The sequence below is a fragment of the Coccinella septempunctata genome, chromosome 1 (genome assembly GCF_907165205.1).
Source record: "Coccinella septempunctata chromosome 1, icCocSept1.1, whole genome shotgun sequence".
NCBI lineage: Eukaryota > Metazoa > Arthropoda > Insecta > Coleoptera > Coccinellidae > Coccinella > Coccinella septempunctata.
The window spans coordinates 12256326-12273378 of record NC_058189.1 but is presented as its reverse complement, the minus strand read 5'-3'; the positions used below and the strand labels follow the sequence as shown (position 1 = coordinate 12273378).

Genomic DNA, 17053 nt, shown 5'->3' with positions numbered 1-17053 from the left:
AGCGATGTAGCGTTCCGTAAGGTCAGTACTTGGATGGGTGACCTCTGTAGTTATGAATATATATGACCAAACGCACAGACTTTCCTGACTTTGAGTCAGTCCTTTCCTCAGTTTTCTCTATCATGTTATGCGGAGCAAAAACTCGTCAGATCCTCCTTATATCCGGCTGTTAAAATCAACTCAACAATCTGGGACAATTCGCGTCATCGCTAAAATATTCAATTATTCGGGAAAACCCACGGGTCTTTGACCCATTCAAAATCTCCATCCGTCACTTAGAAATCTACGATAAATGCAGAAACAGTATATTCCCGCGATCGCGGCCGGTTGTTTATGTTAGTCACGATTCGCAATTGAAGAAAACATTCAGAAAATGCTGAATATTACCCATACCTTCCGAATTAATTCAACATTGGAATATGTGAAACATGTTGGTATTTTCACCTTATCCTCTCTTTATATACCCGTTGAAGTGCGAAGATGTTCAGACACTATAAATATGTATCGATAATTTTCCCCTATTAAATTTTTATTATTTATTTAGCTGTCCGCGCGCTCACAGAGATAAGTTTCAATGGAAATGAAGATAAGCGAGTGGTTATGAAGTGATTGATTCGAGGAGTCATTTCCTCTACCGAGGTATTTGCGGTGTAAATTGAAAGATGAGATGCGAAATAAACAAGTTTTTGAATACGGACCGTTCTTGTGTTCTCTGGATTCCTAACATTTTGAGGACGGTCGTGAGCTGAATGTGTTATAACCGACGATCTTGTGAAGCAATTCGGACAAGTATGCATTCGAGATGCCATGCCGCAGGAATACAGGGTGTGTTCTCTATAGTGAGACATTTTTTTCGGCAGGATTCAGGTACCATCAAAATGGACCACGAATGAATATTTTAACAGTCAGTTACTGTTATGCGAGCTTATTGCTGAGAACGAGAGCGATATCTTTTTGCCAAAAATGAAGTTTGAGTTGAAATGTTCTCAAACGATTGGGTTGGAATTATTGATGAATAATTCTTGGTCGAATTCGATTCTGTTGCTTGAAGGTACGGTCAAATTGAATTAAAAAAGATACATCCAGCATGATGGAGGAAATTTTCAAGAGATTTTCATCACAATCATTAAACTGTTGAGTGTCATTTAAGAAACCACTCAGAAATGTGGATACATAGAATATACAGGGTGTATTCTTTTTTCAACAGAAGGTAGAATTGGTGAAAATGAAGCGTTTCACCAAAAATCACATGTACAAAACTTTCAAAATGACAAAATTGATAAAAAATTTAAAATAATTACTGAAATAGATCCTAACACGCTACTAGTCCGTTTCTTAGCTGAATTATCGCAAAGTAGTGGGAATAACTTATATCCTGATTTTTACCGTGTACTTTCGTTTGGGATATTGGCACGTTCGATATTTACGTGGTAATGAAAATGGAAACTTAGGATTGCCGAACTGTTCTCATTATTTTTTAGTAACTTACACGATTTAATGAAATGGCTCATTTCCATCTGACAGAAGAGACTTTCACCCTAAATTGCACGGTACAACAATTATGACTCTCTAAAAAGAGATGCACCTAATCCGATTAACTTGGTACCTTCCACAGTCCCGTACTTGAAATTCAATGAAATTTTGTCGAATTTCTAGGGGTTGCATCTCAGCCATCTTGGATATTTCATATAGACAATTTTTGGTTAAATGACTCATTGTGATGAGTTCTACCATCTGTCAAAAAAATCCTCACCTTTGAAAACACCCTGTTTATTCTTTTGATAAAGAGCATTACAATTTTCAACAGCAAACAATAATTATAGCATGTGTATGAGATACTCTTTTAGCAGAGGTTAGCGTAACGGCATAACATGCAATTTTCCTTATGATACAAGAGCTTAGAGCTTTGACCCCAGTAAAAAACCCTTTCTCTCCGTGAGTGTAGTGGATTGTAAGAGAAACTCTTTACAAAATAAACCAAAATTTTGAATGGGCATCTTGCACTTTAAAATTGATCCTTTGCTCGAAGAAAAAGAAAATACAGAGAGTCCTCTGAACGTTAGCAGAAAATTTCATCTGAAATAGAAGAAAAAACAAAAGGAGAAAAATGTGAGATAATAAAATTAAGTTTTATATGTCAGATTGATCTAAAATTGACAACCCAAGTCAAAAAAGATTCGGAAACTTCATGAATAGCCCTTAAACTATCCCGAAATGATTAACCCTGATTTATTGTTTCTTCTGGCTACCCGCAACTAGGGCTCTAAACTGAATTCGATCGTAAAAGCATACTATTGCAACGTCCGTGACCTGTTCTTATACGATTCAGAATACACCATATTTTCCGGGGAAGATCAAAACCAGGAACTCTATACGAGGGAGCACTAACTAATTCTTGGTTGGAAATGTTGCACGTAATCCAATCACAAATGTCCTTGTCCCTTACATTCGAATTAAGGAAAGAGTTGGACCATAAGGGTTTAGGCGACTCAAGTCTAGGAATCGTACATTATGGAATATAGGACTGAATTGGAACTGAGTCGGGAAAGGAGTGAAATTTATTCATGAATTTATCAATCCACTCTCTCTACGAATATGGGGCGGTACAATGTTTGAAAGAACTGGTAACCATTGAATAGGTGAAGATCTAATAGTTCCAGTAATAATTCTCATAGTGCATCAACTTTTTGCACATGAAGCACTATTGACCCAAACGGGGCAACAAAATTCAGCAGCCACAAAAACCAAAGCTAGGGCTGCCTTTCGAAGGGTAGTTGCATCAGTACCCCATGAAGTAACAGCCAGTGTATGCAGGATATTAAATAGTTTTCTTCATATTTCAGACGCAAATTTTCCAAATGCGCTTTGAAATCAATTAGCCTGTGACATGTACATTGGACGATAAAAGAATGAGTTCCAAGTTAAATCACTTGAATATAAAATAAATCTTTCAATATTCGGCTCTTTTGAAAAACACATTACTCACTTCAAAATGATGAATCGAATTCAGGAGAGATTAACAATTCAGTTCAAATGAAAATGTTCAGCAATACGATACTTGATTGATTCATAGGAGATATTCTCATTAAATTTCACTTCAACCTCATTGTTCCTCAACTTGAAAAATCGTTAATTTTTTGTTTTCATTGATGACTGAATGAAAATATATATGGAAATATATACATTTTTTTTAGTTAAGCTCTCAAGGTAATTATAAAGAATAATGTTCAAGATCATTCACCACTTTTGCACTTTAATTCTCAATGTATACATTCAGCATTGCAGACACAATGTCAAATCTTTCTGCTTTCAAAAGTATGCTGGTTCTGACGAAAGTTGTCAGCAAGGGAATTGAAATTTCAGAAAAAAGTGAAAAAATTTATTTTTTATTCCAACAATTTTTCATTCCAACAATTTTTTTCATCTCTTACATTACTTCCAGTTACAGTTTGTTATAAAATATAAGTTTCATTGTCACTTCAAGAATATATGAGATTATCTATCGTTTTTTAATACAGAAATCAATAGAGACAGCAAATTGAAAAAAAAATTTGTGTTTTCGATAGAACGAACAGTTTTAGATGTCGATGCTTGAACAATTGTAGGTCAAGAAGAGTTCAGACATAAAATATCAATATATCGATCATCATAAATTAATTAGGTATTATCTTCTCAAGAGGCCCAAAAATAATTTCATGTAACACAATTCGAGATTCAAAATCGTGCAATAAATCAAATGTTTATTGTGTTATGGAAGACTAACTAATTCTTATAGGAATACCACAGCTCGAATTTCAACTGTACAACCGGGCCTTAGGCGAACAACGTATAAATATTTCACCTATTAATGAATAGGGTAACACGCAAGGTTTGAAATAGATCCTTCCGGTAAATCAGACTAAGGTGTGCAACCAGAAGATTTTATCGAGTTTTATCCAGTAGATCCTGAACCTGATTCGGAGGAAAGTTTTAATCTTTCACTGGTTTCCTGTTCTAATAACAGGAAATATTTTTTGGACACATACCTTTTTTTGGGCGAAATAAAATTAAATAAAAGGACATCGACTCTTCTTTTCAGAATTATTTGCTTGTTGAAATTACTCGATTATGTTTTTTCACAAAAAAAAACAAACACTAACATTGTATTTTATTTCAGGAAAAATACTCATAAACTGGAAATTCCCCAGGAAATGAAGACCACCTAGGTGAGTTCCTTTTTGGTAATGATAAAATTCATTTCATTAATTGTACTGATTTATTTTCTCCAATACCAACTGAACCGTAAAAATTGTTTTTTTCTGATTTTTGATTTATGATGGTACATTGAGATTTGATGACCAATCCGCTTCATAAAGTTCATAAAGATTGAATCAAAATCCATATTACATAATTATTCACAAAGAAGAGTAGGTACTTGAGATACAGATATCAAAGGTGGAGAAAATTTGCTTTTTCGCGAAAAAAAAAATTACTCGCCAGAATAGAAACTTCCCAAAATGAAAATAACAAGTTTGCTCAATTATAACAGTTGCTACTGGATGTCTTGTAATAATGCGCAAAAATAATAGTACTATGCCACTTCTTTTTACAGTACTCGCTTTGTTAAAAAATGGAATTATACAACTTGAAACGCTACTAAGCGATGTGCCTTTACACAAAGGAATGATGATCAGTTATGATGATAAGCTGGGCTCGACAAATATTATTTAAATGGATGTAATCACATGTGAGATCATAGCAGATATTTTAACAAAGATGCTGCTGAATCCAATTGAATTTTTTATATTTCTGGTCGGTACTGCAACCGATTTCTGAAGGTCTAACGCTAAAAGTTGAGTATTTTTCAAATGAACTGAATTACTCCATAAAAAAGTACGCCTTGCTTCTGGTTCTGATATCAGTGGGAATTCGTAAATTCTGCCAATGCAAATACAACAAAACAATGCAGTTTTACCTGCAAACAAAGGATCATTCTTCAAGCATTGGTAGAAATGTGAATTAGAAGATGATTGGGCTATTCGTCAGATCATTAGAATTGATCCTCAGTCATGAGTCACGTTCTCACAATCTGGGATTTCACTTTACCACCAATGACCAAAGAATAATCCTATATTTGCAGGTGATAACGCTATTTTTGCAGTGGTTTAAATTCAAAATTCCCCATGATATCAGAACCGGTTCAGTATTTCGAAGTTGATATCTTTGCTTTCAGCTCGTAAAATGTTGATATTGTTGATCGTTCCAAAAATTTATCTAATTTTTCCAAGGAAATAACAGTTCTCACAATTCATTCTAGAAGGATTTAAGGGTGAATTGAACGATGTAAAAATGGTGAATGAATAATTCGAAAATGACGTATCTTTTTCTATCCATTTCGTAAACATTTTCTGTATTCTCTATGAAGAATTAAAAGATGAATGCATTATTTTTCCTGGGATATATAATAGGTTCTCTCTTTCACCTTTTTCTTTTTATATCTTGTGTTTCAGAGCACCTCCTTAAATATCCTTCATTCAATATTTGACTTGATTTCTCGCTATTTGAGTATCAATGATGGTTGTGAGTTTATATCAATTGAATTATTCCTAACAAATTTAGTTGATTTAATTTTTTAAATTAAGAAATTAAAGGGGAGTGAATCATTAATACAATTATATTTTTTCAAAGGTGAGACTTTTTTTTTTACAGAAGATAGAATTCAACAAAATAAGTCGTTCTACCAAAAACTGTCTGTATAAAATATCCAAGATGGCTGAGATACAACCCCCAGACGTTTGACAAAAATTTCATTGAATTTCAAGTACGGGGATGGGTGTACGGTCAAATTGAATTAAAAAAGATACATCCAGCATGATGGAGGAAATTTTCAAGAGATTTTCATCACAATCATTAAACTGTTGAGTGTCATTGAAGAAACCACTCAGAAATGTGGATACATAGAATATACAGGGTGTATTCTTTTTTCAACAGAAGGTAGAATTGGTGAAAATGAAGCGTTTCACCAAAAATCACCTGTACAAAACTTTCAAAATGACAAAATTGATAAAAAATTTAAAATAATTACTGAAATAGATCCTAACACGCTACAAGATGGCTGAGATACAACCCCCAGACGTTTGACAAAAATTTCATTGAATTTCAAGTACGGGGATGGGTGACTCTGTCATCGCAAAAACGAAACAAAACATGAACATGTGGCTGGAAAATGAATGGTTCAGTACCAAGTTCATAGGATTAGATGCATCAATTAACTTTCGAGAGAATCATAATTGTTGTATCGTGAAATTTAAGGTGAAAAAAATATGTAGCATATCTAGGCAGGTTCTTGAAAGTGCTTATGTTAGTTATGTTGAAAAAGTGCTATGATATTTCCCATTTCATTCCATTTTTACGACGATTGTTGGCATGTTCTAACAAGAAGATTGTGATGCCCATAGTGAAAAAATTCGTGAATAAGACGAATTTTATTGGTGAGATTTTGAAGTATTATTTTATTTTTTACACTTGTGTCCTAAGTCTCTTCTGTCAGTTGGTATCGAAATGAGCCATTTCATAAAATCATGTGAGTTACTAAAAAATAATCAGTACAATTCGGCAATCTTAAGTTTCCATTTTCATTACCACGTAAATATCGAACGAGCCAATATCCTAAACGAAACCACATGGTCAAATCAGGAGATTAGTTTTTTCCCAGTGCTTTGCGATAATTCAGCTAATAAACGGTCAAGGGTCGTATTAGGATCTATTTAAGTAATCATTTTCATTTTTTTTCAACTTTGTCATTTTGAATGTAGGGAGTTGGGATATATTGTATATCCAGTCGCACATTGTATTCAATATTCATGATGAAAAAAGCATAATTTATAATTTATATTGAAATTGGTTAGCAGAAAAAGTGGTTATTACTACATACCAACATACATTCAATTATTCTAAAAACATTCCCTCATATCCTCCAACTAACGCCCGTGTAACTCACCATCCGTTAGATGAAATATTACCGATAGCGTTCTTTTAATTCATTCACCACCTGGCCTGAAACACCCTGTGTCATCGGCAAGATTGACAAATTGGGGACGAGCGTCTGACACAGAACACTGTTATTTCCAACCTTCGCCTCTTTTCGTCCGCCTATATGTATAACTATAACTACCGTTCGATAAGAATATAATAAATTCTTACGCCTCCTTTGTGATGATATTTTAAAAATACAATATTTTCCTATTTCCATCTGACCAATCTAATTATTCTAAATAAGTGAAGCAGTGGCGACTCGTGGTCGTTCGACCAGAGAAGCCTGAAAGTTTGTTTTTTATTTCAAAGTTTTGTAATAGTCTTGTACCGAAATGTACCACCAAGAAAAAGTTTTGTATCCTGAGATTAAGGGGTCTTAGGAGGGTTTCAAATTGGGGGCGCTGAAGTCTTTTTTTTGCGTCACTATTTTGTCTTTACTTTATGCTTTTACTGTATGCTTACATAGTTATTTACTTATATTTAGTCATGATTATTTATACTTACTTATTTTTATTTATTTTTTGGTACAACAGTTAGTTTATTATTATTTTGTCTTCATTCTTTACAACTAATTTTTTGATATACATATATGTATGCACTTGGTTCATTTAACATACTGCTCTTGCAACAACGATATGTACCGTTATGAAAACGGCACTTTTCTAAACCTCTGTAGGGTTTAGATGTCAAATTCGATGTCCAGTGAGAGGTTCTCAGAAACTAGATGAGCTAGAACAAAAGAGATGGGAACTTTTATCTACCTTATTTTCAGAGAAACAAAGAATGGTAAAAACCGTAGCTTCCTAGGATCTTTCGTTTTTGAGTTATTAGCAAAAACTGAGATTTCGACAATTTCGAAAAGTACCCATAACTTTTTTGTCTTTGAATTTACAGATCAGGAACTTGAACCTTTTATACGTTAAATCTTGTGACAAACGATTTTGTTCCAATTCAAAAATAACAAATTCAATAATAGTTTGCATTTGAAAAACAAAAAGTTTGCCTACTAATTCTTCGAAATCTAGAGCAGGAAAAATTTTGTTGAGCTTCTCAGTGGATTCTAATTAAAAAAGTGCCTGTAGAAGGTTCAAGTTCCAGATCTATAACTTCAAAGTTATGAGAACTTTCCGAAATCGTCAAAATTTCATTTTTTGCTAATAAATCAAGAACGGTTTTCACCATTCACGTTGAAATGAAAATGGAAACTCAGGATTGCCGAATTGTTCTCATTATTTTTTAGTACCTTACGATACCAACGATACCAATTGACAGAAGAGACTTAGGACACAAGTGTAAAAAATAGAATGATACTTCGAAATCTTACCAATAAAATGAATTATTCACGAATTTTTTCACAATGGGCATCACAATCTTCTTGTTCGAGCATTCCAACAATCGTCGTAAAAATGGGATGAAAAGGGGAAACATCATAGCACTTTTTCAACATAACTAACATAAGCACTTTAAAAAAACTGCCTCGATTTTCTAAAGTTTTTTTTCACCCTAAATTGCAAAATACAACAATTAAGATTCTCTCAAAAGTGACGTGATGCATCTAATCCGATGGACTTGGTACTGAACCATTCATTGTCCAGCCATATGTTTATGTTTTGCTTCGTCTTTCCGATGCCGGAGTCAGCTTCTACAGTCCTGTTCTTGAAATTTTATGAAGTTTGGTCGAATTTCTAAGGGTTGTAGCTCAGCCACCTTGAATATTTTATATAGACTATTTTTGGTGAAATGACTTAATTTGATAACTTCTTCCTTCTGTGAAAAACCTCGCCTTTGAAAACACCCTGTATATAGTGTTTACCATTTTGAAAACCTCTATTTTCCAATGATTTAAGTTGGTACCTAGATGAGAGACCCCCTTGTTTTCCTAATCTAATAATATCTATAATATCTAAATAATTTATATTCATTCCTAATTTGAATTGAGAAGAAATCAAAAAAATAAATTATTTGAATATCACAAATTTCCGACTTTTTAGACATAGTAGGTGATTTTTTACCTGACGTTTCACCTTGTATCTTCAGAGGAACCTCGTTCTGGTATTACTATGTCTCACCTGGTTATTATACCTACTCCTACCGCAGTTGTGGACCAAATGTCAGGGGAAATACTTAAAAGACCACTAAAAAGCCCGGACATTTCACATAAGTTGTATCAGGCCGTGAAAGCCTACATATAAATTAAATACCTACTTCTTTTCCTTTTATTCAACACAAATTCACAGACTGATCTTTGTTAATTAATGTGAATATTGTAGAAATGAATAGGGACCAGCTAGATTTCACAGATAACATGTCTGATTGAACATAATTCTCTTTCCATGGCCACTGAAAGAAACTTTCTCTCGTTTTGTTTTATTTCAGTACATTAACAGAGTACAGAGTATATTATTCATTTTATGCGTTAAGCTCCGCCCTGGGAGTTTTTAATCCATAAGTCAGTGGCTGATACAAGGTACAATCAGCGATAAGCTCACTTCATTACACTACTACATAAATTGGTAGATAAATAAAATATGGAGTTCGCGGTTTAATTAATACAGGCATGCCGTCAGTAAATATCATTGTTGTCAATTTATTTGTTCGGAATTTCAGTGTCAATCTTCTCGAAGGAAATATTCAAACATATTCTTAAGTCCCGTAATATACAAAACATCTCAGAAAAAATGATATTATTAATATAATCCATACAGAATACATTGGGAGATATTTTGGTCATTTGATAGCCCTGATTTGTATTTTTACGAAGTGAATTTGTTTTTTTTTATTCTGCGAAAGTAATCTCTTATTGATAATTATATAGGAATTGAAGATTCACACTATATACATACTTCCGATTCTTAGATGTCATTTGAAAAGATAATCTTTCAATTATCAATTGGTGAAGGATAAAATCATAAATCCATTATTTCAATCTGCATATACCTACAGGATATTCCAACATTAATTGTAATAATTTTAGGGGTATATTCTTTGAATAATTTTGAGGCAAAAAGTTCACATAAATACAGAGAGTCCCAAAACTAGTGAATCAAACGTTACACCACGATAGAGTAGATCAAATACTATCGAATGACACCAACATAAGTTTAGCAAAAATGTAAAGTTTCTGAAAAAAACTAAAGTAATCACAAGGCCAATTTGTGATTAAGGATAGCTTTTTTTTCCCATATTATCACCCCTATAGAGGGGGTTTATTCTGAGTAATAAAAATCATGTTATCGTGTAGAAAAAACAATTGTTTTAATTTACATTTACTTAGGTTATCGATTAACTACTTAAAATTATTTCAATTAGGAAAGATAAAACAATAATCTTAGTTCAATGTACCTAATTTAAAATCGATATCCTTTTTCACAAACTGTGATTAAGCAAAATAGTTCGAAAATCGGCAACTTTAGGTATTTCAATTAAATTCTGATTATTCTGGAAACGGTACATTTTCGTTGAACTAATGTTGGTGACATTCGATAGTACATATTTGATCTACTCTATCGTGGTGTGACGTTTGATTCACTAGTTTTGGGATAGCCTGTATAGTTGCGTAAACGCTTAGCTACGGGGCTACAGGGTATTGAAAAATCCCATTTTTTTAATAGAGGGTTGCATAGGAAACCATTTTAAGAATCTTTAATGATTGAATCACATTTATCGTTTCGTTGATTATAAATTAACATTATTAAAAACAAAATAATGTGGATACATATCTTTCGTGTTTCATCTAAATTACTAAATAATAGCAGCCTTCTTTTCAGCAGCAATTTTCTCGGAATTGGTTAAAAATACAGATAAATGTCAAGGATTCAAAAAGTTTCTAAACGAGGAATTAAAGTCGAGTTTTGAATTAAACCAGCAGCACACGTCAAAAAATTCAGGGGAAAACAACCGCTGAAAAAATTTCACCCTATAGATTTTCATTATTATTTGCCACGTTCGATCACCTTCAGCTCAATTGATGTTTCGAATTTGAGTCGAATATTACGAAAATTGCAGGAGCCCCGAAGAAAAAACTGAGAAAAGTTTTAAATTTTAACACCCTGTATCTCTGTAACTAAGCGCTTATGGGTTTATGTTTATAATATGAACTTTTCGACTTAAAGTTACTCATGGAATATATTCCTGAAATTTTTGCACTGGATTCTAAAACACCCTGTATAATCATAATTATCAAACTACAAGTTTTTCGAATTCATTCCGAATGTTAATTAACCATTCTTGATATATATACGTTATCCTTCTAAAATTACAAAACATACCTAATACGTTTTGAGCTAAGCTAGTGAATTAAAAATTAAACATGCAAATTAAAATCAACAACTGATCATCGGAAAATTTAAGTATGTCCAAATTGTGAAATTATCCAGGCAGATGTTTTGTAATTCAATCAAAACAACTCTGCTCACAAGTTTCATTCGACGCAACATTTTTGTCAACTTCGAGAATATCATTTTGTAAATCAATTTCTCCATATATTTTTGATACTCCCAAATTCAAATAACTTTCAGTCCAATTGAAGTTAACATCTATATATGATACCTATTCTAACGAAAACTTCGAAGAAAAGGATATTTAACGCTGATTTGCTTGATTATTAGAATTGAATTAAAATTATGATATTTTTTTAAAAGTAGGATATGATATTGACTTGTCTATACGAGTGAACCCATTTTTTGAGACAAAAAAGGCTATATCAAAATTCGTCATTTTCTGACTCGTCGTGAATTTGACAATATTACTTAATGTATTTTTAATAATACCTGAAATTGATACAGCATGCAGGAGTTATACCCCTATTAAGTATTTTATGACCTCAAATATGGTATTAAATATATAACCGGTGAAGAAGTCGAAAATGATGAATGTTTTCAATTGTCTAAACACGTAATAACATGCAAAATTTAAAGATACAAATTGATAACGTCTACACCAAATATACATCCTTTTCTAACTTTTTCTAAGCTTATTTCACAATCAAAGTCAAACTGAATTGAATAAGAACTGCTTTCACAATCTTATTAAAGAGGTCCAAAATAAACATTCATTGACAGTTGAATACAATATGATTCTTTTTTTTACGGCAACCAATAAAATAGCTAAATTCAAAATTGATCTTAATTTTTCTTTTTGGATAACTATTGTTATTGTTGTTATTAAATCAATATAATGTTTTAATTCAATATTGCTTTCGGTCTCAGATTATTTTATCACCTAGGTACATACCTAATATACTATTCAAACATTATCATATCCGATGGGATAATGAACATAGAATTGAAGCTATTAGTGCATGAAGGTGTTAAGTCAGATTTTGACAATTTTGACAATACACTGCCTATAAAAGTAATTTTGAAATTATAAGGCAGTTTTTATTGATAGTTGTGTGGGCATAAGCGGTTTTTAATTTTGTGTGCAAAAAATGAGTTAACACCCTCATGCACTAATAGCTTCTATTGTCAGATCAAAAAAGGTTGACTGAGGTTGAGAGTGTTGTTGCTTTATAAATAGCCTTAAACGAGTTATACTAAAATTAATTTCAGCATAATCATTTTAACCAACAGTAAACACTGCTTCTAATCACTCTATGACTACTCTAGAGAATGTAATTTAACAATGTTTAATTCATATCACCTTAAACTACAATAATTCCTGAATGAACTATGCTTTGATACTTCGATGGGAAAAATGCACAACACAGTGCACCAAAATTTGATTCAGTAGACTCTAGAGCAGGCAATATTCTTTCATTTCTCCTTTTGTATAGTCGATAGAAAGGGTTCTCACATAACATATTCGACGTTGCAATCTAATTACAATTCCCCAAATTAACAATTTCCCTAATGAAAAACTTCCAGTCTACTGGAGAGCAACCTAATCAAGACACGAAGAAAAATGAAATTGTTGCCAACTTAACTCTAAACTTATTTCGAGAGCATTCAACCGGGCTCCGCTTCTCCCCACTATTATCCCCCCCTCCTTCAGGTGTGTCAGAGTGGGGGTGTTATCCCCTCTTAGTCCCGCCCCTCATTGGCTGTCAACATTATGCAGAAACAGTTGAAGCTCAAACACGAAGCGGTCATGTTGTCCGCGCAACACAGTCACACGTTTTAATTATTATTTATGGACACCTGTATAGTTTTATGCCCGCTGTTTAGTGTACGCTCATCCCAATCGGTCTTTGTGTTGTGATTCGACAGTTTTATGTTGAGTGTTATTTGAATTTGTGCATTCCTAGTGCTTTCCTATTAGTTGTTGTTGCTTTTGTGACTCAGGTGTTTGAGGATATTAACCCGTTGAAGGACATGATAACAGGTAGGTCGGCGATGAAGTTATGCAAATTTCCGATAGGTATTTCTCGACTTCGCTGATAGACGGGGGATGTTTGAGCCACGTGAGCTTCCAGGTCGTTTTGCATAGGTACCTGCTATTTGCATAACTCCTTTCCGGGTATGTCGTGTGCTGATTAACAATAGCACGTGCTATCCAGATCAATCTTGCATTTATTATGCAGAATATAATAAATATGGTAATGATTCTTGAAGGATTCACCTACCTCTTTTTTATTCAAATCGCAGGCTAGAACACCTGATCCATACCCCAGACCTTCTGATGAGATTCTTCTCCCGTGTCTGAATATTTTTTAACATATCCATTACAATGGTTCATTTTTGAAGGTGCCAATGTACTGATCTTGTTAATGTTGAGGTAATCTTCTGAATACCCGGTACCTGGAAAATAAGGGATGATTAGGTTTCACCCGGTCTCTTGGAAGTTCCTTCCTCATTTCATTTCTTGGTTTAAATTGTGTATTTGGTTTGAACTTCTTATTTCAAAATATGAATTGCGTGATTTTGATGTTATTGTGGAACATAATTCTCATTATTTCCTATCGGCATCTATAAATTCTTTTTTCTCCCTCGAAAGTTTTTGATTTTCGAAGGTGTTATTCTGATGATACCTGAGGGATTTATCTGCAACCCTTGATTTTTCCAATAGTCCATAGAGTCTTTCTCATTTTCCAACATGGATAATTTCAGGTATTTCTCAATATTCATCAGAATTTCTTTTTATATATAATATACTACTGATTTTCAATGAATACTCGATTTTAACATTAATTCCAAGTCGATCCAGACCTAGGTATTTCTGTCTGCATCTAGGTACTCCATTGATCGTTATCATCATATTCTAAATGATATAATCAGTAATATCTCACTTTCGAAACAGTTTCTTTTGTCTAACAATTCATATTAAGTATTCTTCATTCTACTAGCTAAACATGTCCTTTTTTCTACACTACACATCAAACACTTAAGAGAAAAAATTTACCTAACAAACCCACTGCTAATTTTGCAACTCTCCCTCAACCAAAATGTGACCTCATCTGAAGAAAACCTTTTTATTTCCTCTCTATTCTCCAAAATGAATATCTCTCGGAATATCTCATGTCTGAAATTTGATCAGTTCTTGTTCGGAAAAAGAAAAACTTGCACACTCAACATGGACTCAAAATTCGTTCAGAATTATAGCTTTCTTCGTCTAATGTTCGAATTCTGCGAAAACTTTGATAGCATTCTTTCGTAAAATAAAGGAACTGCGCAATATGAAGACCCTTCGAAATAAAAATTATTTTCACTTCTCTCACGAATGAATTCTAAAGTTTACAAACTTATGGGAACACTTTGTATAACATCTTTTATTGTTTGATCTTGAAGGATTGAAGGTAAAGATGATCAAAGTGGAATTTTCATCTGGTTTATACGAGCATCTCTTCTAAATTTGATTCTGTTGGATCTTTTTGTGGTGTTGAATCATAATCATCGTTCAAGTCTCTTGATTTCTTCATCTACATATATATGAGAATAATTGTCCTCTTTTTGCATCAGTTCTTCATATTTCACTCAAATCTCTTTCAATTCAGCAGTTTTTTCCGTGCCTTTTCGTTTCATATTTCATAACGAATAATCCATAATATGCTTATTACATTCTTCAATTTCATTTCCTGTTTCTGATGGGAGGAGTCACAAATTTGTTACATCCCTTGGAAATTCTCGTAATGTCTCGTCTGACCAACCCCTTTCTCGTCAAATGCTCGATTTTCATGAACGTAACTGCCTAGGCTTCGTCCTTATTTTCATCTTTTTCATGAGATTTCTTGATGAATGCCTCTTTATCAGTCTGAAACAGCGAATTTGCTACCCTTTGATGAAAATAAATGTCGGCATTCTCCCCATTCCCCGGCATATGGAAGACAAGACAGGCTCTCGTAACAGACTGAATTGTAACCCTAACATCGCGCACATTGTTTCATAAGCCTCAATTATGAGGGTAAAAACTGAGGGGTGATATGTTCTTATATATTATGTATGGAGAGTACGCTGTATGATTCATGAAATTTTGTGCATCTTGTCCTGTCGGGGTGTCCTAACATATCATGAATTAACGTCAAGGGAAACGTCCTTGCGGACACGAAGGATAATTAATATGGTGGAAGATTCATTTGTTTTATTTAATGGAGTTTCTCACTCTTCAAGTCTGTGCTCGATAACTTTTGTTGTTAGGTTCAAAGATAAGGAACTTCTTTTGTTTAGAGTTCACGAAGGATTTTTTAATTTAGTTTGTGTGAATTTCTTTTTCGTAAATAATTTATCATCATTTGATGATAAAAGAGTGTAATATTGAAAAACAAATAGATGATGTATATTTAATTCTTCGAAATCTGAATCCTATGGTTGTTTGATCAAATGAAACATTTATCCACACTCTATGTCGTAAAATAAGTACTAGGTTTCTCGAGATATACTCTGGTGTTTGGAAGGAAGTGAATTGACCGTTTCCATAAATTGTGGCAGATTTTCATTATGTTCTATTCAAAATAACAAAATACCCACATCGCATTCTTGCACTCATTGAAGGTTTTTTTGAATTGAAAAATGGACGTTAGTAATTTTTTAACAATAGTAGTTCATATTGCAACATTCTGAATTAATTTCTTGTTTTTTTGTTATCATGTAACTTTATTTTAGAGTAAAATATAATGGAATAAAATCTATGCTCCATTCACATTTATTTTAGCAGTCGGTTGGCCATGAAATAATTTACTCAAGTTTTTGTAACTAGAACGGAGTAAGGTTGGCACTCATGAAATGTCGTTAATATCATAACGCCGTTGCCACAACTAATATAATTTTTATTATGCCGAAATGCCGAAAGCGATTGGAAAAAAGAGACAAGGTTTCAGGAAGTGCTATTTAGAATTCAGGTCCGCTCATTCAGATAGTTATACACTGATATTCTAAAATCCACAATACGTCAGACGGTAGCGAACATATTCAATGTAAGAGAATTTATACTTAAAATATTTCATCTGAATCTAAACGATTTATATTTCAGCTGAATATTTCAACAATCACTATTTTTCATTTGACTTGTCCTATACCTTGTAAATGTCTTAAGGTACCAATAAATACCTAATTATTATTATTATATCAATGTATTGAGATGAACAGCCAGTTGTCCTGTTAATTGTTTATTCATGTGAAATTTTTGTTCAAAGGTGTTCATCTTGACTTGAAACTTCAATTCCTTTTAATTACATTGATGCAAGATGATTTCTGTTGAAAAATTTAACATTCTTTTAATTATCTGTTAATTCCTTCGGGAGATACCCATTTCCAACCACTGCATCATATGCATTTCCTCTTCGGGTTAATATTTTAGAAATCTACAACTGATGTAACGTATTCAAACTTTAGCCAAAGAAGATAACGAACATTAACTCTCCTCAAGCTAGTGCATATTATGGTATTATACTGATCTCTTGTATTTTCCATGCAAATAAATGGATTTGGTATGCCGTATGCCTTCAATTAGTTTGTATAAACTTCAATTATGTTCGTCACATATTTCCGAAGAGATTCGAAATTGTGATAAAATACGTAATAACAGACACTTTTACGGAAAACGGGCAACATAGCGTTGATTTAAAACCCAAAAATGTTTGACACATTTTCGTACTATACAGAGTGAA

General features: G+C 33.0%; 1 protein-coding gene across 5 annotated transcripts in view; it reads left to right on the top strand.

Moving 5' to 3' along the window:
- Nucleotides 1-487: 487 nt before the first annotated feature.
- LOC123322892 (zinc finger homeobox protein 3) overlaps nt 488-17053 on the top strand; it is a 191455-nt gene continuing 174889 nt past the window's right edge. For 4 of the 5 annotated variants that reach the window (XM_044910967.1, XM_044910965.1, XM_044910968.1 and 1 more), the window contains exon 1: nt 13089-13335. The gene's annotated coding sequence lies outside the window, so the exon portion shown is untranslated. Of the gene's footprint in view, nt 826-4156; nt 4206-13088; nt 13336-17053 lie in introns of those variants that run through there. The other variant, XM_044910966.1, reaches the window with a different exon arrangement.